This window comes from Canis lupus, chromosome 25, assembly GCF_048164855.1.
Source record: "Canis lupus baileyi chromosome 25, mCanLup2.hap1, whole genome shotgun sequence".
NCBI lineage: Eukaryota > Metazoa > Chordata > Mammalia > Carnivora > Canidae > Canis > Canis lupus.
In genome coordinates this window covers 26,536,314-26,562,636 of record NC_132862.1, presented here as the reverse complement: position 1 = coordinate 26,562,636, position 26,323 = coordinate 26,536,314, and the positions used below count along the sequence as shown (strand labels likewise).

General features: G+C 41.3%; 1 pseudogene; it reads right to left on the bottom strand.

Moving 5' to 3' along the window:
* Positions 1–10,240: 10,240 nt before the first annotated feature.
* Positions 10,241–26,323, bottom strand: part of LOC140617396 (cationic amino acid transporter 3 pseudogene) — a 69,080-nt pseudogene continuing 52,997 nt past the window's right edge.

The following is a 26,323-nucleotide window of genomic DNA, read 5'->3' as shown; positions in this document are numbered from 1 at the left end:
CATTCCCCTGAAAGAGATAGGTCACAGGAGTGGCTGCTCCAGGGAGACAGGACAGGATAAACTCATATGATGTGGAATGGAGGACCAGGGAAGTCTACTTTTATTTTTTAATCACTTAGATTGTGGTTGACAAGGGATAAAGTATGAAAGCAAAGCAGTTAATGAAGACCATGATTCTGACTGAAGCCTCCCCGTTTCTCTCATCCCCTAATCCAGTGAACCCAGAGTGATAACTGGACCCTCTTCCTGTGTCTCCCATCCTCTCTCTTCCATCTTTTGAATGAAGCTCCTTGGGAAAATCTGCCCATATTCACCCACATTCATGTCAGCTCTGGCACCAGAATGTGCTCTGGTCTGCCCTGAGCCGCATGCCCCCATCCTGTCTGCCTCAGAAAGGACACAGTAATGCTGCCCACTGAGAGACTCCAGAAACAACCTTCAGCTAGAACTACAGTATTAGTACAGCTTACAGATTATGAACTCTGCTCTGGATATAAATCTGGGCTTCCTGCATTCAAGAGTCAATTTATTCATTCCCCTGCCTCCATATATGTTCTGGCTTCACCCTTACTTTTCCTCTTCCAGGCAGTGTTCATTATTTTCCAAATCACTTCCCTGCACCCATACCATGAAGGCCCTTGCCAGATCTGAAATTCACTTCAGCTCATCTCAGGTACTGGCCCCTAGTGTAGATGTTAAATGACATACCTCCTGCTTCAGGCACAGCAAGTGCGGCAGCATGGTCAGGAGTTTGGCTATTTGTCAAAACCTAAAGCTAGCAGAAAGAAGGAAATAATAAAGATCAGAGCAGAAATAAGTGATATAGAAACTAAAAAACAATAAAACAGATCAATGAAACCAGGAGCTGGCTTTTTGAAACAATTAATAAAATCGATAAACTTCTAGCCAGATTTATCAAAAAGAAAACAGAAAGAACTCAAATAAATAAAATCGTAAGTGAGAGAGGAAAAATGTCCAATGCTACAGAAATACAAAAAAAAATTTCTAAGAGAACATTGTTGAAAACTATATGCCAAAAAATTGGATAACCTAGAGGTAATGGATAAATTATTAGAAACATATAAGTTACCAAAACTGAAATAGAAAAAAACCCAGAAAATTTGAACAGATCAGCAAAGAAATTGAATTAGTAATCAAAATACTGCCAACCAACAAAAGTCTAGAACCAGATGGCTTCACAGGCGAATTCTACCAAACATTTAAAGAACAGTGGTAGCTATCTTCTCAAACTATTCCAAAAAATAGAAAAGGAAGCTAGCATTACCTTGATACCAAAAACAGATAAGACATGACAAAAACAAGAAGACTACAGGTCAATATCTTTGATGAACAAAGATAGGTGCAAAAATCAACAAAATACAAGCAAACAAAATACAACAATACATTAAAAGAATCATTCACCACGATCAAGTGGCATTTACTTTGAGGTGTCAGGGTGGTTCAAAATTCACAAATCAATCAACATGGTACATCACATTAATAAAAGAAAGGATAACCATACAATCATGTCAATAGATGAAGAAAAAGCATTTGACAAAGTCAACATCCATTCATGATAAAAACCCTCAACAAAATAAGTCTGGAAGGAACATACCTCAACATAGTAAAGTCCATAGATGAAAAACTCACGGCTAATATCATCCTCAATGGGGAAAAACTGAGAGCTTTTCCTCTACAATCAGGAACAAGACAGGGATGTTCACTCACCACTTTTATTCAACATAGTACTTAGCAATATAGACTCAGCAATCAGACAACAAAAAGAAATAAAAAGCATCCAAATCAGCATGGAAAAAGTTAAACCTCTATTTGTAGATAACATGATACTCTATATAGAAAATCTGAAAGCATCAAAAAACTGTGAGAAGTGATAAATGAATTCAGTAAAGTTGTAAGATATAAAAATCAATGTGCAGAAATCTGTTGCATTTTCATATGTCAATAATGAAGCAGCAGAAAGAGAAATTAAGGAATCAATTCTGTTTGCCTGCACCAAAGACAATCAGATACCTTGGAATAAATCTAACCAACGGGTAAAAGAATGAACTTTGAAAACTAAGAAATACTGATGGAAGAAATTGGAAGTAACACAAAGAAATGGAAAGATATTCTATGCTCATGAATTAGAAGAATAAATGTTGTTAAAATGTCTATACTACCCGAAGCAATCTACACATTTAATGTAATCCCTATCAAAATATCAACACCATTTTTCACAGAGCTAGAACAAAGGATGCTAAAATTGTATAAAACCCCAAATGACCCCAAATAGCCAAAGTATCCTTGAAAAAGAAAAGGAAAGCTGGACACGTCACAATTCTGGACTTCAAGTTATATTACAAAGCTGTGGTAATCAAAACAGCATGGTCCTGGCACAAAAAATAGACACATAGATCAATAGAACAGAATATAGAACCCAGAAATGAATCCACAATGATATGATCAGTTCATGTTTGACAAAGAAGGAAAGAACATCCAATTGGAAAGCATGAAAACTGGACAGCAACACACAAAAGAATGAAATTGGACCACTTTCTTACACCATATATACTTTCTTACGCCATGTACAAAAACAAATTCTGGAATGCCTGGGTGGCTCAGTGGTTGAGCGTCTGCCTTTGGTTCAGGGCATGATCCCAGTTTGGGGAGTGAGTCCCTGTGAGGAGTCTGCTCTCCCTCTGCCTATGTCTCTGCCTCTCTCTGTGTCTCTCATGAATAAATACATAAAAGCTTTAAAAAAATTTCAAAATGGTTTAAAGACCTAAACGTGAGACCTAAAACCATAAAAATCCTAAAAGGGAACACAGGCAGTAATTTCTTTGGCATCAGCCATAGCAACTTCTTTCTATCTAGAAAGATATCTCCTGATGCAAGGGAAACAAAAGCAAAAATAAACTATTGCAGGTACATCAAAATAAAAAGCTTCTGCAAAGCAGAGTCAACAAAACTAAAAGGCAACCTATGGAATGTGAGATGATGCTTGTAAATTACTTATCCAACAAAAGGTTAGTATTCAAAATATATATAAAGAACTTATAAAACACAATACTCAAAAGTGAATAATACAACTAAAAAATGGGCAGAAGGAATGATTGGACATTTTTCCAAAGAAGACATATGAATGGCCAACAGACACAGGAAGAGATGCTCAACATCACTTATCATCAGGGAAATGCAAATCAAAACTACAATGAGGTATTACATCATACCTATCAGAATGGCTGAAATCAACAACACAAGAAATAACAGGTGTTGTCAAGGATATGGAGAAGGGGAACCCTCGGTGCACTGTTGGTAAGAATGGAAACTGTGCAGCCACTATGGAAAACAGTATGGAGGTTCCTTAAAGAGTTAAAAATAGAACTACCCTATGATCCAGGAATTGAACTACTAGGTATTTACCCAAAGAATAAAAAAACACTAATTCAAAAGAATACATGAACCCCTATATTTATACCAGCATTATCTACAATAACAAAATTATGGAAACAGCTCAAGTCTCCATCAACGGATAAAGAAAATGTGTGTGTATATTTATATAACTGCATATTATTCAGCCATTAAAAAGAATGAAATATTGCTGTTTGCAACAACATAGATGGAGCTACAGATTATTACACTAAGCAAAATAAATCACTCAAAGAAAGACAAATACCATATAATTTCACTCATATATAAAACCTAAGAAACAAAACAAATGACCAAAGAGAAAAATGAAGAGGCAAACTTAGAAACAGATTCTTAACTATATGAACTGATTGTTACCAAAAGGGAGGTGACTTGGGGGATAGGTTAAATAATGATGGGGATTAAGGAATGTACTTGTTATGATGAGCACTGGGTTAATATTTGGAAGTGTTTAGTCACTATATTGTACATTTGAAAAATAATACTATACTGTATATTAACTAAACGGAATTTAAATAAATACCTAGGGGGAAAAAAAGAGAACTTGGTTGTTTGACTTCAAGGGATATGTAGATGCCACTACTCCAAAGTGCCTGCCCATCTCTGAGGATCAGATATATGTCTTGTGTATGCCCTGAGCAGTTAGAAGGAAGTATAGCTCTTCCTTCTACAGCCAGTATTTCTCAAAGCAAAGCAGTGAGTCCTCTGGGCACCAATCTGGACTACAGAGCAGAAGGGTAGGGTTCCACCTGATGCAGAAGTACAGCCTGTATCCATGTGCAGGTCACCACTTGCTGAGAAGCTAGTCTCAGTGGGGCGGAGGGAGGCTGAAGAGAGTGAGAGCTACAACTTCAATTAGAGGAACTTATGGTCTCCTGTGTAGACCTTTGCAACAGTGGGTGTCCCTCGGCATCAGGGCCTTTGTGAGAAGGGGAACCATTATTCTTGAGCTCACAGCTCAGGTTGCAAAGACAGTTTAGAAATTGAATTAACTTATAATCATAGTCAGGTAAATATATGACAGCAACCATAAAGGCCTTTCATAATCTCCTGATCTAAAGAAAATTCCGTGTTATTCTTTATCACAAGACCATGTTTATTTCCTTTGGGTGTTTATCACACACTATAATTATTTGAACATTTGTTTTTATGCTTATTGTCTATTTCCCAGGAGGAAAAGCTCTATATTTGAATAAGAGAAAGAATGGATGATGAATAAATATATCAAATAGGAATAAATATACTGGTAGGATAAAAATTTCCTACTAATATGAACTATACCTGAACGTATCATGCCCAGACCTATGCTAACAATAATATCCTTACTGGATGTTCATAATCTCTACTCATGGCCTCTTCCTCTACAATTATATACCATGCATGAAAATTATTTAACAATTCTCTAGCTCTGTGTTAAGCACTATGGAGAGAATATAAAAATATACTGGGCACAGATTCCCCACTCTAGAAGCATACAGGTGATTGAGGGAGAAAGGGAAGACACAGGGTAACCACACCTAAAGACAGTGTTCAGAGAGACAGCTCTGGTGATACTGATACAAAGGAGTAGAGGAGATCAAAGGAAATAAATTGCTTCTAATGTGGATTATCCAGGAAGGTATGGACAGGAGGTAATATTTATACTGGACTGTGATGATTGTATACCATTTCAGTAGTCAGACACTGAGAGGATGGAAGTCCAAGGATAGGCATGGCTAATGGGAAGGATTTCTTGACTTTGGGCATCATTTTACATTGGACTTCTGTTCATCATGAAAGAGTGAAATGCAAGGAGCAGTGAAAGTCAAGATAAAACAGCAGAAACTGAAGGCTTTGAATACAGAAGACAGGAACCAGAATCTGGGTCCTAGCTCAGGGTCCACTTATCTCCACTTCGTTTGCACCTGATCTGATTGAAGGGCATATAGTTCAAATGGGGCAGAGTACCCTTTCATGCCTCTCTTTGTATGTCTCTCATCTCCTCTCTCCCTCCACTGAGTTCTTTTTATCAATGAAAAGATTTCTTGGGCAGCCCGGTGGCTCAGTGGTTTAGCACCACCTTCAACCAGGGCGTGATCCTGGAGACCCGGGATTGAGTCCCACATCAGGCTCCCTGCATGGAGCCTGCTTCTCCCTCTGCCTGTGTCTCTGCCTCTCTCTCTCATGAATAGATAAAAAAAATCTTTAAAAATATATATATTTCTTAACCCCATTACTGCGAACAGTACAAAGTACAGAAAAGCATATACTATACTAATTGAATTAGGTGATTTGCTTGCCTGGGGAAAGGGAGAAACCCCTCCTCCATCCATCTCCATTTTCAATTTTCCTAGATCTTCTGACACTATATGTTAATAAATATGTATATTTCCTCCTTCTCTGTACAAGAGATACTATGAAATGTCAGATGTAAGGTTTAACATAAAATCCCTCATAAAATGGTTTTCCATGTACTGGCATTGGAAGGTGAAGGAGGTGGTTCCTGTGCTGCGTCTGCCATCAAACCCTGTGCAGGTCATCCTGCCTCTTGCTTCCAGAAGTTTTGCTTCAGATTTTCTAAAGAAGTAAACAATAAAGAATAAAACTGAAACATTCAACTCTTCTTACCAATCTTGCTTTTTGCAAAGCTCTTTGCTTTTTTTATGAAATTAGTTCCACAAATGACTAGTATTTCACAATCTCAACTCCAGATTCCTTAATTACTCTAATTTTTAATTCTCTTCTTTCTGGGGTAGCTCGAGTAAAGTCCCACTTGGGAGCAAAGAAGTGAAAAAATGGCTTCTCGTAGTACCTTCCATGAGGGGGGGGCTCTAGGGGAAAGGGAGGTGGTTATAGCCCAGCATCTTAGCCATAAATTTCCCAGAAAGAAACTCATTGATGGTCCTTTGAGAGGGAATGAAACATAAATATCATGGTTTGGTATAAACACACCAACCAGGGCGAGGGTGGAAGGCAGCTAGTTCCTTGTTATTGATTGAACTACTTCAGGATTTGTGTACACACACACACACACACACACACACACACAATCATTCTCATAAAACAAATATGCTCATGTTTATAGACCTACCGAGATAAACATACCCAACTCCTCTGTGCATATTTTCACTCAAATTCTAACACATTTCCATATGGTAGGTACACATGCATGACTTTGAATGTGATGCTTTTGGCCAACTTGCCCCTTTCCAAACTCCTGACTGAGGACTGGGGCACAGTGAAGGTGAAGGAATGAGTGTCTGAGTATGAGCTGCACGTGTCACTAAGTGTGTCTCTGACTACATGCACAAACAAATAGAGATTCTTTTTTCATTACTTACTATTTGTAATTATCCACTGTCTTTTGGTTACCTCTATGCCATCAAGTTCCAGTGGTCATCTATCCCTTACCAAGCAATTACTCCAGCAGAGTATAGACTTTACTCAAACTTGGTACAAATCCTAGCTTCACCACTTACTTCGTACAAATGAGGTAACCTCTCTGAGCCTTAGTTTCAACTTTTGTAATGTAAGCATAATAATACTCACTTTATAGAAATTTTGTATTAAATAGGTGATTCTGTAAAGTGGAACAAAGTATATGGCATAGTACTCAACAAATAGCTAAAATTATCATCATCATTTTAGGGACATTGTAGATAAAAGAAATAATACATAAAAGAGATGTTCTTTCCCTTATAAGGGTTTATAAAAAATTTTTTAAAATCTTATCAAAGAGACAAGATAAATATATGGAGAGAGGAAAGACATGGAAACATAAAACTCTTATTTGAGTGCAAACATATAACTTATTCTCCTAAATCCAAGCCCTGTTTTAAAAGTATTAGCAGATTTCAATGCTCTAAGAAGATTGGTGTTTTTCTTCTATCATTCACCATCCCCATGCCTTACCACCTTATATCCACCACACATCCACCCCAATCTTTCCTTTCAGGAGTTGACTGGAGAATTATTGGAATAGAAAATATTTTTTTGAGAGTTCATTTTGTATATTACCTTGTTTCTGGGCAGCAGCCCATCTGAGGCATTCCAAACGCAAGTGAGACAGCCATGCACATAGCCAGAGATCCCACACGCTCCCATCTCCCTTGTCACCCTCTAATCTCAGAAAATTCCTCCTTATGTTTAATGTCTATATGTTTTCTTTCAGTATTGCCTCTCTTCATCAGTCATTTTGATTGGGAATGAAGTACCCAAACCCTCAAAACCTTAAGAAAATTCTCAAAAATTTCAAAATTCTCACCTGGTAATATTATTTCATTGCTTATCACTCTAGATCTGTGGAATTACAGGATTCATATATTTAGTTATTAACCCATTGAAAATCATCAAAAGAGCCCTTAAGAGCATTAATTTAGTCCCTACTAGAGTATAACCCCTTATGCACTTATCTGGTCTCTCCTTAAAGCTTTTGAAAGATGAAAGTATCCTAATTTCCAGGACAGATAGTTAAGTACTCCTATTTCAATCCCCCCAACTTCTATAGTCTCCTCAATTAGTATTATCATTCATTTGATTAAGGGACAGTACAACCCTGAGGTGGAACATGACTAACATGACCTCCCCAGTTCCTTTCAAGCAATCATATGAAGAAGGGGTAAGAGAATGGGCAGCAGTCATGATCCATGCAATACTTGTAGCAAGAGAGCCCCTGGGGATAAATCAGACTCCAGTGTGAGCACAACAGGCATTTTCCCAAAGTGGGCTGATGTCAAACCCTGGCATAGTGACTGGCATGAGAAGCTTGGAGACAAGAGGGCAACCATAGCCCACACTTTTCCCTCTTCCCAAATTTAGATTTCCAGCCTGGGCTCCCCCTCTTGTGCTCCAAATTCCAAAGTTGTCAGACCTTCCATAGTGCTTATCTGAGGTCAGACACCTATCATGGATCACCTAAGGCTGGTGCTTCTTAAACTTGAAAGACCAAACAAATCATTTGGGAGACTGTTAAAAATGCAGATTCTATATCAACAGGTCTAAGTTGGAGCATGAGATGCTGCATTTCCAACAAGCTCCCAAAGTGATACTCACACTGCTGATCCATGGACCACACTTTGAAGAGCAGGATCTACATAACTGTAACAGTTGCTACAAGTGTCTCCCAGAAACAGTCTATCTGTCCACATCCTTCTGTCTATCCTTCAGATGGCTGTGAGAATCATATTCCTGATTTAGGAATCTTACTTCATGGCACAATACACAATACAAACCTGGATTATAAATTCCCTTCAAATGTGAAAACATATCCCTCACAAGAGTCTTGTCTTTCATGACTCTTAAACGTCCCTGTAACCTAAAATTACTGTCTCATTTAATTTCCAACTCACCTGTCCCTCTTGTATTTCCCAAATTGCTCCATAGGCATCCTCCAGGAAGTGTCTCTCAACCCATACCTCTTTCTCACTTCCTACTCCTATCTTCCCTTCCAAAGAAATAATGCCTCTGTCTATATCCAGTTATTAATTACTACTATGTCCATCCATTTTCCTCCCTATTTGGGGTATAAATTCTCTCTCCCTAAATAATCTTAGATGCTTTCACAAAATTTTTGCCCCAGTCACTCAAAGAGTGTCTAAGGGAGTCAGAACATTATGGGTAATCTTACCTCTAGCAGGCTTCCCTGGAGTCACACACTCCCTGTTGAGAAGATGAGAAATTCCAAAAGTAAAAAAGTAGCTTCCTATCCTTTCCCTTCTAGGGGCCTGCCCTAGAGGGGACTACATAAACAAAATAGAAAAACACTGGCAGCTCTATACCAAAGCATAAGACTCTGAGTGTATCAAGAAAAATGCTGGTTAAGGTGCCTTGGTGGCTCAGTTCATTAATCATCTGACTCTTGGTTTTGGGCTCAGGTCGTGATCTCAGGGTCATAAGATTTAGCCCTGTATTGGGCTCCTCACTGGGAACCAGAGGAATTACCAGAATTTTTTTGGAGTCTGCTTGGGATTCTTCCTCCCTCATTCCCCCTCTGACCCTCCCCCACCAGCTTCTGGGCACAGGAGTGTGCACTCTCTCTCTCATATAAATATATAAATAAAGTCTTAAAGAGAGAAATTAAAAAAAAAAAAAGAACAAGAAGAAGAAGAATGCCTGTTTTGCCCACACTGGAGTCAGTCTCATATTCAAGGATTCCCTGGAATCAGAACAGGCTGGGCCTTCTATCAATTTCAATACTTCTGGCCCCTCCCCAAATCCCATAGGAATAGATGGAGCTGAACCAGGGGAGGTCATTTCAGGCATTCTCCTGCCCCAGGGCTGTATTTTCCCTGTTGCTCATTGAATAACAATGCTGTTCTTACTGTGGAGTCTAGAGGATGAGGAGAATGTACTCTTTGCCCTGAGCAAGATTCTTGTCTGGGAACACACCAGAATTCAGGTGTAGCCACACAAAGGTAAAACTAGAAGTGCTTGGGTATAGTGCTAGATGCTGGGTACAGACTTAGATATAGTTCTAGATACCAGCAGTATTGGCATCACCTGGGAATTTGTTAGAAGTACAAGCTCTGGGCCCCAACCAGACCTGATGAATTCTAGAACCTGGGGACAGGACCCAGTACTCTGTGTTCTGGGTGGAGAGAAATGCTGTTTGTCAAGAAAGTCTCCCAAAAGGTAATTTTAAAAGAGTAGCACTGTGCTAGAAGGAGAATTTTCTGTACCAAAAAAAATGTGTAAGGCTCAATTCAACTAAATATGAATTTATTAAATGTTCATTATGTACCTGGCTCCCAGCTGGATGCTCTGGGAGAGTGAACAAGATACATTCCTTACCTAATGTCTACAATCAGGGAACAAAATAAAGAAAACAAAGATGCAGAGGTAACTGTGGTATTTTATTTTTTAAATTTCAGCTTTATTGAGGTACACTTGACATATAAAATTTTAAGGTATTTGAAGTGTACATTGTGGTGATTTGACATACATATACATTGTGAAATGATTCATTATGATTTCCCCACTGTAAAAGGATTAACGATGATATCTTTATCTAAATGTTTCATTAAATGAAAGTAAGTGTACAAAAGGTACCTTTTGTTTCCCTCACTTCATCTTTACATGTGGAGGGGCTTTAGCTAGAGCTTTGGTTTTCAAAGTGGGATCCCTGGACTCTTAGGGAGCATGACCAGGTATTAGCATCACCTGGCAACTTGTTAGAAGGACAAGTTCTGGGCCCCACCCAGACCTACTGAATTCCAAATGCTGAGGACCAGCAATCTGTGGTCTCACAAGTCCTCCAGGTGACGTGGCACTTGCTAAAGTTTGAGCACCACTGGATAGAGTACTATTCCTGGCCTCTTTCCACCCACCCCTTACTGTGACTTTGATTAGTGAATTGAAGAGACATGCCCAGCTCAGCCCCTTCTAGTTTTTTGTTGGATTCCTTTTTAAATCTAATTTTATGAGAAAATCTAATAAAAGCAGACTCTCCTGTGATGGGGGGCAGGGGTGGTCAGCACTACTTGTGATGAGGATTAAGTGTCTCATTTAGTGATGTGGGATTAGCAAGCCAATTAGGCTGCATATCTAAAGCTGATGGTTTAGTCATCTGTCTCAACGTCTGGGTTATATCAATTTGTTCCAAACATAGGAGGGAGAAATGGGTGCTATTTACTGTACCTCTACAGCTCTGACAATGGGTTGTAGGGAAAAATGGACACAATGTAGGTTCAGATCACTTACAGTAGAGAGACCTAGTTGAGAGAATAACAGGACAGAAGAACCAGAGGAATTCCCAGAATTTTTCAAGTAAATGGAACTTTAGAAATCAATTCTGACTTCTCATGTTACAGGTAAGTAAGCAAAGTATGGAAGGAACTGAGGGGCTTGCTCAAGTTCACAATCCTAGTTAACAGTGGAAACCAGACCAGAACCTGACTCTCAGCTGTGCACTTTCTGAGCAGGTGGACCAAAGTAGACAACAGCAGAGAAACTTGAAAATCCAAAAATGCAAATATGGCTAAGAAGGAGAAACAACCCTAGGTTTTCAGCACTGGTAGTGGATTCAAGGCCAAAGTGCTTTGTGTCCAAAGGAAAGTTCTGCTCCAATCTACATGTGCATGTTCTGTTGTCCCCTCACACAGCCATTTCTCAGTCTACACAGCCTGCTAGGTATGTTCTGAACACTGCTTCTTTTTCCTGTGCTTTTTGTAGTGATTTTCTCTCTGCCTATAATCTCTCCCTCCTGCCCACATGTGGCAAAATCCTATCTATCTATGGAGATTGCCAACTCAAATGCTGTTCCTTTACAAAGTCTTCTCTGATTTCACCAGCCAACTCTTACCACTGTGCCAGCAGCAAATGATCATCCTCCACTTTGAATTCCCAAGACACTTTATTTGTATATTACTTTTTAAAAAATTTTTTATTTATTTATGATAGTCACACACACACACACACACACACAGAGAGAGAGAGAGAGAGAGAAGCAGGCTCCATGCACCGGGAGCCTGACGTGGGATTCGATCCCGGATCTCCAGGATCGCCCTGGGCCAAAGGCAGACCCCAAACCGCTGCGCCACCCAGGGATCCCTGTATATTACTTATGAAAGCACTTTCTACTTTCTGCTACTCTATGCTTTACCCATTGCATTAGAATATAAACTCCTTAATGATAGAGGCCATATTTCATCTTTTTTTTTCTTTTTCTCTTTTTTGTCTTTATTTTTCATTGAGATATAATTAACATAGTGTTAATGTGTACAATATGATGTGTACAATATGATGATTCAACAATTCCACGTGTTTCTCAGAGTTCATTGGGATAAGTTTACTCTTACTTTCTTAATCTGTTTCACCCATCCCCTTACCCACCTCCACTTTGGCAACCACCAGTTTGTTCCTTGTGTTTAGGAGTCTGGTGTGGTCAATTCATCTGTCAATAGACACTTGGGTTGCTTCTATCTCTAATTGTAAATAATTCTACAATAAATATAAAGTGCATATATGTTTTTGAATTTGTGTAAGTACTTTAGCACAGCAAAGGAAACCATCAACAAAACACAAAGGGAACCTATAGAATGGGAGAAGATATTGGCAAATAATATATCCAATAAGGGGTAAATATCCAAAAGATATAAAGAACTTACACAACACTTGAGAAAAATCCAATTTAAAAATAGGCAGAAGACCTAAATAGACATTTTTCCAAAGACAAATAGATGGCCGACAGATACATGAAAAGATGCTCAGCATCACTAAATTTCAGGAAAATGTAAATTAAAACTATAATGAGATATCACTTATTACCTGACAGAATGTCTAAAATTAAAAAGATAAAAAAGGAACCCTTGTGTGTGTACAATTGTTGGGAATGTAAATTGGTGCAGCCACTGTGAAAAGAGTATCAAGTTTTCTCAAAATATTAAAAATAAGATTACCATATGATCCAGTATTTTCACTACTAGATATTTATCCAAAGAAAACAAAATTAATTTTTCTAATTTATTTGAATAATAATGTTTTAAAGCCAGTAAGCAGCTACAGACAGAATTGAAAGCAGACAGAAAAAAAAAAAGAAATTAAAATACATCCTTCACTCCACAATAAATACAGAGCTCTATTAGTGTTCCTGCATCAACATGCCATGAGAGCCTTAGCTTTCCATTTGCTGAAGAGTACTTTCCATTAATGTGCAGGGGGACCAGAGTGCTTCAGGAGTAATGATGTCAAACCAAAGATGTCCCAACACTGCTGAGTTCAAGGTCTACAGTTTGGGCCCTAATCTCAGCGGGGCTATGCAACCAGGCTGTGATGGATCCCATATGTGAAGTAGATAACAAATCCAATCAGCATCCAGACACCAAGTAGGGCCCAGGTGCTAGCTCTCATCTGTATCATAAGGTAAACATTCAGAAAGATGCTCAGGAGTGGGAGGAGAGGCAGACCAGGTACCTTAAAGTGAAGGGGAGAGGAGCTCTGTGGTTGTCTCCAGATGACCCCAGTGATCCCAGTGATGAGCACCAGGAGCAGCACAACCACTGTGATCCACACTGGGTCTTGAGAAAGCAGACCTGGCCACTGGGTCAGCACCAGGCAGAGCAGAGTCAGCAGTAGAGCAAGCAGTGAGGAGCAAACAGAGACAACCCATCCAGAGAGTGCAGTGGGGGTGGAGCTGCCTGGAAAAAATAATTGGTGTAGAGTCAGCTTCTCTGCTGTAGGTCCATTCTCCTCCTGCATCTGTGCTCCATTTCCATCATGCTCTTCCTTCATCTGATCTTCACTTCCCCCATTCTTCCTCTCAGGCTGATACCTGACTATAAGAACACAAAAAGCCACTAGGGAGTAAGCTAGCAGGGTCCCAATTGACTTGAGGTGTAGAAGATCAGTGAGTCCCAAAAAGAATGCCATGATCGCTGCAATAATGCCAAAGATCACAGTGGCCATGATGGGAACATATGTGCCAGTTTGGATCCTGGAAAAGACAGGGAAGAGGAGGCCATCCTGTGCCATCGTGTATATCAGCTGGCTTATGGGAAACATATAGCCCAAGAGACTGGCAGAAAGATTACATAGGAATCCAAAAGCTACAGCATAGTAGGCAGGGGCCCAGCCAATATGGAAAAATGCCTCAGGCAAGGTGCTCCCAGGTCGGAGCTGGTAGTAAGGCACCATAAGTGTAAGTGATGCAGAGACACCAAAATATACCAAAATGCAGATGAGCAATGAAATCACAATGCCCATGGGGATAGAACGCTGGGGATTCTGTGCTTCTTTAACTCTGGTAACAATGTTGTCAAAACCTATAAAAGCATAGAAACAGTTAGCTGATCCAAGGAGAATCCCCTGGAAGCCAAAAGGCACGAATCCTCCAGAGCCCAGAGGGCCCAAGCTAGAGGTGTCATTGAGTCCAGCTTTTATGTAGTCCTCTTCTGTGAGCTTCCAGTTGTGCAGGTCCCCCTTAATGAAACCAGAGAGGATGAAAAAACCGAGAACCAAAAGGTTCACCAATGTGACCATGTTGGTAAATATTACCAACTCCCTAGCCCTCAAGGTCAGCAATCTGACAAGTAAAAACAAAAGGCCCACAACAAAGAAGCCTAGAATCTCTGCAAGCACCTGAGGAATATACAGTAAGATGCTTTCACGCAGGGTCTGAGAGATCTGGTTCCCAAAGAGGTTGTCAAAAGTTAAGAGCCAGGCAAAGAACACAGTAGCTGTACCAGCAACATTGGAGAAGATGAAGATCCAGCCAATGATGAAAGCCCAGAGTTCACCTATAGTGATATAGGTGTAGAGATATGCAGAGCCAGCATGAGGAACCCGGACACCAAACTCTGCATAGCACAGCCCAGTCAACATAGAAGATAGGCCGGCCACCAAAAAGCAGATCACAATGGATGGTCCTGCTTGATCTCGAGCCACCTCACTAGCTATGACATACACAACTACACCGATTGTGCAGCACACACCAAGGGCCACTAAATCCAGTGTGGTCAGTCTTCCAGCGGGGGCAGTCTCAGCCCTCTCTTTCTTCAGTGTAAGTCTGCGTACTAGTTTTTGACCAAATCTGCGAAGGGCCTGACACAGCATTCTAGCTAGAATTGAAGAGGATTCCAGGGTCAGGGAGCTGTAGCAAGTGCAGGAGTGGAGAGTCTCAGATCAGGTTCAGTGAGGCTGAGTTAAGCGGAGTTGGGTTGGGGTTGCTGAGTTCCACTGCTCAGGCTTCACATCTGCTGCTTCATATTCCATCTGGCCCGTGCTGTCTCTCCATAATGCCTAAGTAAACAATAAATATTTACTGAACAGTTGTGTTCAACCAATGCTCAGAAGTCACAAGCCATATGTTGCAGCCCAAATATCACAGAAACTGACACCAAGAGACATCATAGAGAAATTAACTGGCTTTCCCCCAGAAAAGTGTCAGATGCTTTCCTACATTCTCCTGTTTTGCATGCTACATGACATAATCCTATTTGAGTTCGTCCAACTGCTTTTTCTAAATAAATTAATTTTTTATTGGTGTTCAATTTACCAACATACAGAATAACACCCAGTGCTCATCCTGTCAAGTGTCCCCCTCAGTGCCCCACCCCCCGCCCTCTTCCCCTCCCACCACCCCTAGTTCATTTCCCAGAATCAGGAGTCTTCATGTTCTGTCTCCCTTTCTGATATTTCCCACACATTTCTTCTCCCTTCCCTTATATTCCCTTTCACTATTATTTATATTCCCCAATGAATGAGAACATACACTGTTTGTCCTTCTCCAATTGACTTACTTCACTCAGCATAATACCCTCCAGTTCCATCCACGTTGAAGCAAATGGTGGGTATTTGTCATTTCTAACGGCTGAGTAATATTCCATTGTATACATAAACCACATCTTCTTTATCCATTCATCTTTCGATGGACACCGAGGCTCCTTCCACAGTTTGGCTATTGTGGACATTGCTGCTAGAAACATTGGGGTGCAGGTGTCCCGCCGTTTCATTGCATCTGTATCTTTGGGGTAAATCCCCAGCAGTGCAATTGCTGGGTCGTAGGGCAGGTCTATTTTTAACTCTTTGAGGAACCTCCACACAGTTTTCCAGAGTGGCTGCACCAGTTCACATTCCCGCCAACAGTGTCAGAGGGCTCCCCTTTCTCCGCATCCTCTCCAACATTTTTGGTTTCCTGCCTTGTTAATTTTCCCCATTCTCACTGGTGTGAGGTGGTATCTCATTGTGGTTTTGATTTGTATTTCCCTGATGGCAAGTGATGCAGAGCATTTTCTCATGTGCATGTTAGCCATGTCTATGTCTTCCTCTGTGAGATTTCTCTTCATGTCTTTTGCCCATTTCATGATTGGATTGTTTGTTTCTTTGGTGTTCAGTTTAAGAAGTTCTTTATAGATCTTGGAAACTAGCCCTTTATCTGATAGGTCATTTGCAAATATCTTCTCCCATTCTGAAGGTTGTCTTTGAGTTTTGTTGACTGTATCCTTTGCTGTGCAAAAGCTTCTTATCTTGAAGTCCCAATGGTTCATTTTTGCTTTTGTTTCTTTTGCCTTCGTGGATGTATCTTGCAAGAAGTTACTGTGGCCGAGTTCAGAAAGGGTGTTGCCTGTGTTCTCCTCTAGGATTTTGATAGATTCTTGTCTCACATTTAGATCTTTCATCCATTTTGAGTTTATCTCTGTGTATGGTGTAAGAGAGTGGTCTAGTTTCATTCTTCTGCATGTGGATGTCCAATTTTCCCAGCACCATTTATTGAAGAGACTGTCTTTCTTCCAATGGATAGTCTTTCCTCCTTTATCGAATATTAGTTGACCATAAAGTTCAGGGTCCATTTCTGGATTCTCTATTCTGTTCAATTGATCTATGTGTCTGTTTTTGTGCCAGTACCACACTGTCTTGATTACCACAGCTTTGTAGTACAGCCTGAAATCTGGCATTGTGATGCCCCCAGCCATGGTTTTCTTTTTTAAAATTCCCCTGGCTATTCGGGGTCTTTTCTGATTCTACACAAATCTTAAAATAATTTGTTCTAACTCTCTGAAGAAAGTCCATGGTATTTTGATAGGGATTGCATAAAACGTGTAAATTGCCCTGGGTAACATTGACATTTTCACAATATTAATTCTGCCAATCCATGAGCATGGAAGATTTTTCCATCTCTTTGTGTCTTCCTCAGTTTCTTTCAGAAGTGTTCTATAGTTTTTAGGGTATAGATCCTTTACCACTTTGGTTAGGTTTATTCCTAGGTATCTTATGCTTTTGGGTGCAATTGTAAATGGGATTGACTCCTTAATTTCTCTTTCTTCAGTCTCATTGTTAGTGTATAGAAATGCCATTGATTTCTGGGCATTGATTTTGTATCCTGGCACGCTACCAAATTGCTGTATGAGTTCTAGCAATCTTGGGGTGGAGGCTTTTGGGTTTTCTACATAGAGTATCATGTCATCGGCGAAGAGGGAGAGTTTGACTTCTTCTTTGCCAATTTGAATGCCTTTAATGTCTTTTTGTTGCCTGTTTGCTGAGGCTAGGACTTCCAATACTATTTTGAATAGCAGTGGTGAGAGTGGACATCCCTGTCTTGTTCCTGATCTTAGGGGAAAGGCTCCCAGTGCTTCCCCATTGAGAATGATATTTGCTGTGGGCTTTTCATAGATGGCTTTTAAGATGTCCAGGAAAGTTCCCTCTATCCCTACACTCTGAAGAGTTTTGATCAGGAACGGATGCTGTATTTTGTCAAATGCTTTCTCTGCATCTAATGAGAGGATCATATGGTTCTTGGTTTTTCTCTTGCTGATATGATGAATCACATTGATTGTTTTACGAGTGTTGAACCAGCCTTGTGTCCCGGGGATAAATCCTACTTGGTCAAGGTGAATAATTTTCTTAATGTACTGTTGGATCCTATTGGCTAGTATCTTGTTGAGAATTTTTGCATCCATGTTCATCAGGGATATTGGTCTGTAATTCTCCTTTTTGGTGGGGTTTTTCTCTGGTTTTGGAATTAAGGTGATGCCGGCCTCATAGAACGAATTTGGAGGTACTCCATCTCTTTCTATCTTTCCCAACAGCTTTAGTAGAATAGGTATGATTTCTTCTTTAAACGTTTGATAGAATTCCCCTGGGAAGCCATCTGGCCTTGGACTCTTGTGTCTTGGGAGGTTTTTGATGACTGCTTCAATTTCCACCCTCGTTATTGGCCTGTTCAGGTTTTCTATTTCTTCCTGTTCCAGTTTTGGTAGTTTGTGGCTTTCCAGGAATGTGTCCATTTCTTCTAGATTGCCTAATTTATAGGCGTATAGCTGTTCATAATATGTTTTTAAAATCGTTTGTATTTCCTTGGTGTTGGTAGTGATCTCTCCTTTCTCATTCATGATTTTATTTTTTTAATTTTTTTATTTTTTTAAATTTTTATTTATTTATGATAGTCACAGAGAGAGAGAGAGGCGCAGATACACAGGCAGAGGGAGAAGCAGGCTCCATGCACCGGGAGCCCGATGTGGGATTCGATCCCGGGTCTCCAGGATCACACCCTGGGCTAAAGGCAGGCGCCAAACCACTGCGCCACCCAGGGATCCCGTCATTCATGATTTTATTTATTTGAGTCTTCTCTCTTCCTTTTAATAAGGCTGGCTGGGATCCCTGGGTGGCGCAGCGGTTTGGCGCCTGCCTTTGGCCCAGGGCGCGATCCTGGAGACCCGGGATCGAATCCCACGTCGGGCTCCCGGTGCATGGAGCCTGCTTCTCCCTCTGCCTCTCTCTCTCTCTCTCTCTCTCTCTGTGTGTGACTATCATAAATAAATAAAGAAAAAAATATTTAAAAAAAATAATAAGGCTGGCTAATGGTTTATCTATCTTATTAATTCTTTCAAAGAACCAACTCCTGGTTCTGTTGATCTGTTCCACATTTCTTCTGGTCTCGATTTCGTTGAGTTCTGCTCGAATTTTAAGTAACTCTCTTTTTCTGCTGGGCGTGGGGTCAATCTGCTGTTTTTTCTCTAGCTCCTTTATGTGTAAGGTTAGCTTTTGTATTTGAGTTCTTTCCAGTTTTTGAATGGATGCTTGTATTGCGATGTATTTCCCCCTTAGGACTGCTTTTGCTGCATCCCAAAGATTTTGAACGGTTGTATCTTCATTCTCATTAGTTTCCATGAATTTTTTTAATTCTTCCTTAATTTCCTGGCTGACCCTTTCATCTTTTAGCAGGATGGTCCTTAACCTCCACGTGTTTGAGGTCCTTCCAAACTTCTTGGTGTGATTGAGTTCTAATTTCAAGGCATTATGATCTGAGAATATGCAGGGGACGATCCCAATCTTTTGGTATCAGTTCAGACCTGATTTGTGACCCACTATGTGGTCTATTCTGGAGAAAGTTCCCTCTGCACTTGAGAAATATGTGTATTCAGTTGAGTTTGGATGTAAAGTTCTGTAGATATCTGTGAAATCCATCTGGTCCAGTGTATTATTTAAAGCTCTCGTTTCTTTGGAGATGTTGTGCTTAGAAGACCTATCGAGGGTAGAAAGAGCTAGATTGAAGTCACCAAGTATAAGTGCATTATTATCTAAGTATTTCTTCACTTTGGTTATTAATTGGTTTAAATATTTGGCAGCTCCCACATTCAGGGCATATATATTGAAGATTGTTAAGTCCTCTTGTTGGATAGATCCTTTAAGTATGATATAGTGTCCGTCTTCATCTCTCACTACAGTCTTCGGGGTAAATTTTAGTTTATCTGATATAAGGATGGCTACCCCTGCTTTCTTTTGAGGACCATTTGAATGGTAAATGGTTCTCCAACCTTTTATTTTCATGCTGTAGGTGTCCTTATGTCTAATATGAGTCTCTTGTAGACAGCAAATAGATGGGTCCTGCTTTTTTATCCAGTCTGAAACCCTGCGCCTTTTGATGGGGTCATTAAGCCCGTTCACGTTCAGAGTTACTATTGAGAGATATGAGTTTAGTGTCATCATGATATCTATTCAGTCCTTGTTTTTGTGGATTGTTCCACTGAACTTCTTCTTAAAGGGGAATTTTAAGAGTCCCCCTTAAAATTTCTTGCAGAGCTGGTTTGGAGGTCACATATTCTTTCAGTTCCTGCCTGTCTTGGAAGCTCTTTATCTCTCCTTCCATTTTGAATGAGAGCCTTGCTGGATAAAGTATTCTTGGTTGCATGTTCTTCTCATTTAGGACCCTGAATATATCCTGCCAGCCCTTTCTGGCCTGCCAGGTCTCTGTGGAGAGATCTGCTGTTACCCTAATACTCCTCCCCATAAAAGTCAGGGATTTGTTGTCTCTTGCTGTTTTAAGGATCTTCTCTTTATCTTTGGAATTTGCAAGCTTCATTATTAGATGTCGAGGTGTTGAACGGTTTTTATTGATTTTAGGGGGGGATCTCTCTATTTCCTGGATCTGAATGCCTGTTTCCCTTCCCAGATTAGGAAAGTTTTCAGCTATGATTTGTTCAAATACATATTCTGGCCCTCTGGCCCTTTCGGCGCCCTCGGGAACCCCAATTAAACGTACGTTTTTCTTCCTCAGGCTGTCGTTTATTTCCCTTAATCTATCTTCATGGTCTTTCAATTGTTTCTCTTTTTTCCTCAGTTTCCCTCTTTGCCATCAACTTGTCTTCTATGTCACTCACTCGTTCTTCCACCTCGTTAACCCTCGTCGTTAGGACTTCTAGTTTGGATTGCATCTCATTCAATTGATTTTTAATTTCAGCCTGATTAGATCTAAATTCTGCAGTCATGAAGTCTCTTGAGTCCTTTATGCTTTTTTTCTAGAGCCACCAGTAGCTGTATAATAGTGCTTCTGAATTGGCTTTCTGACATTGAATTGTAATCCAGATTTTGTAACTCTGTGGGAGAGAGGACTGTTTCTGATTCTTTCTTTTGAGGTGAGGTTTTCCTTCTAGTCATTTTGCTCAGTGCAGAATGGCCAAAAACAAGTTGTATTGGGAAAAGGAGAAAAAGAAAAAGAAGGAAAGAAAAGAGAAAAAGAAGAAAGAAAAAAGGAAGAAAAAAAGAAAAAAGAAAAAGAGAAAGAAAAAGAATGAAAGGGAAAAAAGGGTGGGGGAAGCAAACAGAAATCAAAAAGCAAAAAAACAAAACAAAACAAAACAAACCACGGGGGAGTATCTTCTGATTCTGTATACTTTAAGTCCCTTGACTTCCCCTGGAACTTGTCCGTCTAGCTGGTCTTCTGGGGCAGGGGCCTGTTGTGCTGATTTTCAGGTGTTAGCACTTTGGGGAGCTGCTCTGCCCCCTGCCTGGTGCTGGGCTCAGTGGGGGTTGTTTACCCCGTGAGGACCCAGGAGGAACAGCCCCAGTGGCGGGGCCAGCTCTGGAGCCCTGGAGTCAGCCCCCGCAGGAACTCCTGAGCTCTCCGTCTGCAGGGCCTGGAGGCTCCGGGGCGGGGCCGCTGATCTGCTCAGCTGGGGCAGGAGCGTCCTCGCTGTCCTGGGCCCTCCCGGCCTCTGCCTGTCCCGGGGGAGGCCGGATCCTGTGCTGTGTCCCGGCGCCCTGTGCTCCGGGGCCTGCGCTGTTGGATTTGCTCTCCCTCCCCGCAGCCCCCTCTGCAGAGCCGCCGCCCGAGCCCCCCCCCCCAGCTGCTCCCGCCCCGCAGCCCCCTCCGCGGAGCCGCCCCCGAGCCCCCCGAGCTGCTCCGGGTCCCGCCGTGCGCGCTGCAGCCCTTAGGGAGCTCGGCGCACTCTCCCGGGGCGCAGGTGTCTGTTAGTGTCCCCGGAGCCCGAGGGCATCCCCGCCCTCCTGGGTCCTGCTCCAACTCCCTGCGAGCCCCTTTCCGCCCGGGAAGGTTGGTGCAGCTCCTGCTTCTCCGGGACGGGGCTCTCCTGTCCTGGGGACACTCGCCCCGGCCTTACCCCTGCTCCTCGCAGGGCCCCTCCTCCTTGGATGCCTTTTGTTTCTTTATTTCTTTTTTCCCAGTCTTCCTACCTTGATAGAAGCGCGAACTCTTCTCACTGTAGCGTTCCAGCTGGTCTCTCTTTAAATCTCAGGCCGAATTCGTAGATTTTTCAGGATGATTTGAAGGTTATCTAGGTAATTTGGTGGAGACAGGTGATTTGGGGACCCTACTCTTCCGAGTTCGTCCAACTCCTATACATACCTTCATGTACCAATTAAGCTGTAAGATACAACAGGACATGAATGTATTGTGCAAGAATTCACATGCACAGTGGTGTGCTTGAGCATGAGTAATGACACACTAATTCATGGGCTAACAGGCATGGTTGCAATTGCAGAATCTTTTTAAAAATATCATCTGAGGGTAAAATACAAATATTGGTATCTTGGTCTTAAAACTCTTAGCCATAATATCAGTTAGCCAAGGTCATATGGAAATTTGTCCCCCTTTCTCTGCATTTTGCCTCAGCCATTCAGCTGTACTGATGGCCAAGAATGTACAGACCACCCCTTCCCTTTACACACCTAGACCCATGGGGGTGCTGTGAACATAGAGGAGGAGGGAAAAGGGGACAGGGTCTTCATAACCACCTGCAAGAAGGAGAAGACCAGGCTGCCTGGGAAGGAAACCCTGGAGAAATAGGGGTAGCTGCTGACCCAGGGTCTATGGATGAAAAGACAGAGGTGCCAAGAAGGTGGTTTTTTGAATTCTGACATTCAAAACACCTCACCCAAAGCACCCAGACAAAAATTCACTATAGTTATGTTTACAGTTATGAGTATGTGAACCATAGGGAGAAAGAAATAAGTGATCTAGCTCAGTAGCTCACAACCTAAACAATACCTTCTGTCTCCTCCCTCTCTGGGCTACAGGAGAGAAGGTGAGCTCACTTCCACAGACAGTCTCCTTACTGGCCACACTACGCTCTATACACACCCTGTGCCATCTGTGATGTCAGCTACCACAGGCCTGGAGAATCTTCCCTGCTCTGTGAGCCTATATTAAAACATGCACTTGTAACTCCCTATTAGTTTTTCATGTGGAGTTATTTTTAACTCGTTCAAACCATGCTTTCAATATGCCAAATGTTTTCCTAGTGAAGGAACTGGCATGAGGTTCCACCTTCTCCCTACTCCCCTGCTACTACTGAAATGGTTCCCTCCTCAGGGAAGAAAGGCTCTAGAAGAACAAATCACAGTGATCCCCCAGAAATGAGTAGTGGAAAACAGAGAAAACAAAGTCATGTAACCCCCACTTACCTCCCTGCTTAGGCTTTGGTTTGAGATAATTTTAGGAAATGCTGTCAGAGGTTTCTAAAGACAGAAATAAAGTCAAAACTGAAAAAAAAAACACTGAAAAATATTTTCTATAGATGATCAAAAGGAAGACTTGGGTTATGGGTCAGCCCTTCTGTCTACAAATCCAAATCCATCTAGACTCTTTATTTGCCATTCACCAGTTCTCGTATTATGATTTACCAACAAACGTGAAATAGATAAGGAGGGTCAGTTCTTAACTCATGGAATCTTTCTACACTATAAATGTGATTGAAGTGTCCCCCACCGACCCCCAGGCTTCAGACCCTTCCGTGGTTCCCACTGCTTTTCCTTCATAGTCCTTCCTTCCTTCATCATCTGACCTGTGCTCATTCTTCCAGCCTCACTTTCTGCTCAGTTCCTGCTCCAGCTGTGAAATTCAGCACTCACCCTGTTCCCTCGCCTCTACTGCCCTCTTGACCACTTTACTTACCTACCCTGTCCCCACTTCTCTTTCAGTTCCCAGTTCAAGAGTGCTTCCTCAGGAAGCCTCCCCTGACCCTTAGGCTGTCCTTCCTATGTGCTCTCATAGCACCTGCACTTCCCCCATGTGCCATTTATCCTAATGTATTCAAACTGCAGGTCAGCTGCCTGTCTCCTCCATCAGACTGTGAGTTAGGTGCTCAAAAATATTTGTTGAAAAATGACCAAAACTGAGAAGAGAAACCCGAAAGAGCACATAATCCAGAATTTCTATCTACTTGAATTTGAGATACATACTTTGTAGCCAGGAAACCTTTATAAACCTGGATCAGGTAAATATATAGATGGTATTTCCTTCCTTTAGAAGGCAAGAAAAATGAAAAATGTGAAGGGAAAAAACCAACTGTGATGAAACCTTGAACATACATCACTCATGGCAGCTATAAGCCACACAAAGGTGATAAAGAATTGTTTGCCTTTGAGGACACCTGTTTTAAAAATATCAGGATGTCTTGGGTTATAGGCAATCAATCATTCATGCCCAGTTAGAGAATTTCTACTGTTTGAAGGCATCACGCTCAGGCCCTATAATCCAGGTAGGATGTCCTAATGCAGAGGTTCCCACTTCGGGGAACAGAGTCAGGCATAATAAAGATACCTGGGGAACATTTTCAAACTTCCTATCCTCTCCCTCTGGAGATTCTTGTCTATTAACCTTGTACTTTGCATGGCTGCTCTAAACCACCCAACTGATAAGACATTGTCCTCAAATTCAAAGGAAAGAGTTTCTAAAAGCTTCCTTCACAGAGAGGCAGCACAGCTGAGTAGTTAGGAGTAACTAACTACTGCTCTGCAGGTAGATGATTCAGGTTCAAATCTCAACTCAACCTATAGCTGGTGACTCTGGACAAGTTAGTTAACCTCTCAGAACTTTAGATTCCACAATAGTCAAGTGGGAGTAAAAGTAAATCCCTCCTAGTGTAGTTGTTAGGAGTAAGTGAAATGATGCCTGTAAGTACGTAGCTCAGTGCCTAAAAATATGGACTTAATATCATCTCTTTTTTTGCACTTAATATAATCTACCTAATATTTAATATTGAAATCTGATCTAAAATGCCCACATGTGGGATGCCCGGGTGGCTCAGCGGTTAAGCATCTGCCTTCAGCTCAGGGCATGATCCTGGAGTCCCAGGATCAAGTCCCACATCAGGCTCCCTGCATGGAGCATGCTTCTCCCTCTGCCTGTGTCTCTGCCTCTCTCTCTCTCTCTCTCTCTCTGTCTCTCATGATTAAATAAATAAAATCTTTAATAAAATAAAATAAAATCCTCAAACGTTGATACGTAGTCTTTATAAACATCTAGTTTCAAAATCGTCCACTAAAACCTCAAGCCTGTTAGCTAGCCCTCATGAGACAATGAAATTAGTTTTATTCTATATAATTTGCCCTTAAACTCCAAGGACTCTAACTACACACCCTCATAATATGCTGGTGCTAAACATGTGGGGATCCTAGGCTCACTGGGTTAGACCAGGAATATAATAATAATAATAATAATAATAATAATAATTAGTTTTTTTGCCTCTGGTTGCCTCATCTTATTTATGGAAGAGGCAGTGCTGGGTACTATAGAGGAAAAAGCAATGATCATTATGTCAGAAATACTGGATGTCATCCCTGGCCCTTCCCTGTGACCACATGAACTCAGGGAATTTGCTCACTCTCTCTAAGCCTCAGTCTCCTCATCCACAAGGGTCCTCACTGGATCAGCATGAGAATTCAGTGAGGAGATACAAACCATCACACACTGCTGGTGGGAGCAACACTAGGAACATTATCTGAAGTACAACCCCAGTGGAATTAAGAACACACACCCCTTCCCACTCCACAATCTCTCTCCCAGGTGTGCACCCCCCAGGAAACTCTCTCCTAAAGTCCATAAGGAGCCCATGTGAGCATGTTAATCACAGGACTATTTGTGGTGACAGGAAGTGGGAGTTGTGCCAGCATCTGTTGCTAGGGGAATATTTAGGTAAAATGTGCTTTGTGTGAACAATGAAATATTACACAGAGTCAGAAAGAATAAAGTAGATTTATAGGCAGCAACTTGGGTAGATCTTAAAAACAATGTTAGGTGGCAAAAGTAAAAGCAGAATGAGGTATACAGCACAATGCCTTTATTTTTTAGACTTTATTTATTTATTTATTTATTTATTTATTTATTTATTTATTTATTTATGAGAGAGCATGAGAGTGGGGAGGGGCAGAGGGAGAAGTAGACTCCCCACTAAGCAGGGACCCCAGTGGACACTTAGGGCTCAATCCCAGGGCCCTGGGATCATAACCTAATTTGAAGGCATATGCTTAATGGACTGAGACACCCAGGTACTCCTAGCATAATGCTTTTTATGTTCATTTAAAAGACAGCCAAAAAACATTGTATATTTGTCAAGGATGCAAATATATCTGCTTAAAATGTCACGACCTTCCTCTGCTCACAATCTTCCACTGGTTTTCCTTTCCATTCAGAGTAAAGCCAAAGTCTGCATTTACATTGACCTACAAAGTCCTACAGTATTTGCCACTGACCCAGCTACCTCTCAGCCTTCTGTTTCTCTCTCTTCCCACTTGTTTCTCTAGCTACTGGCCTCCTAACCAGGCAGGCCTCCTAACATACCATGCGAGAACCTACCTCAAGGCCTTTGTACTTGTTGTCCCCTATACCTGCATCCCTTCTAGCCCAGATATCCACATGGTGTTGCTCTCGGAACTGCATTTGGTGAAATAGCAGGATTGTTGGCAT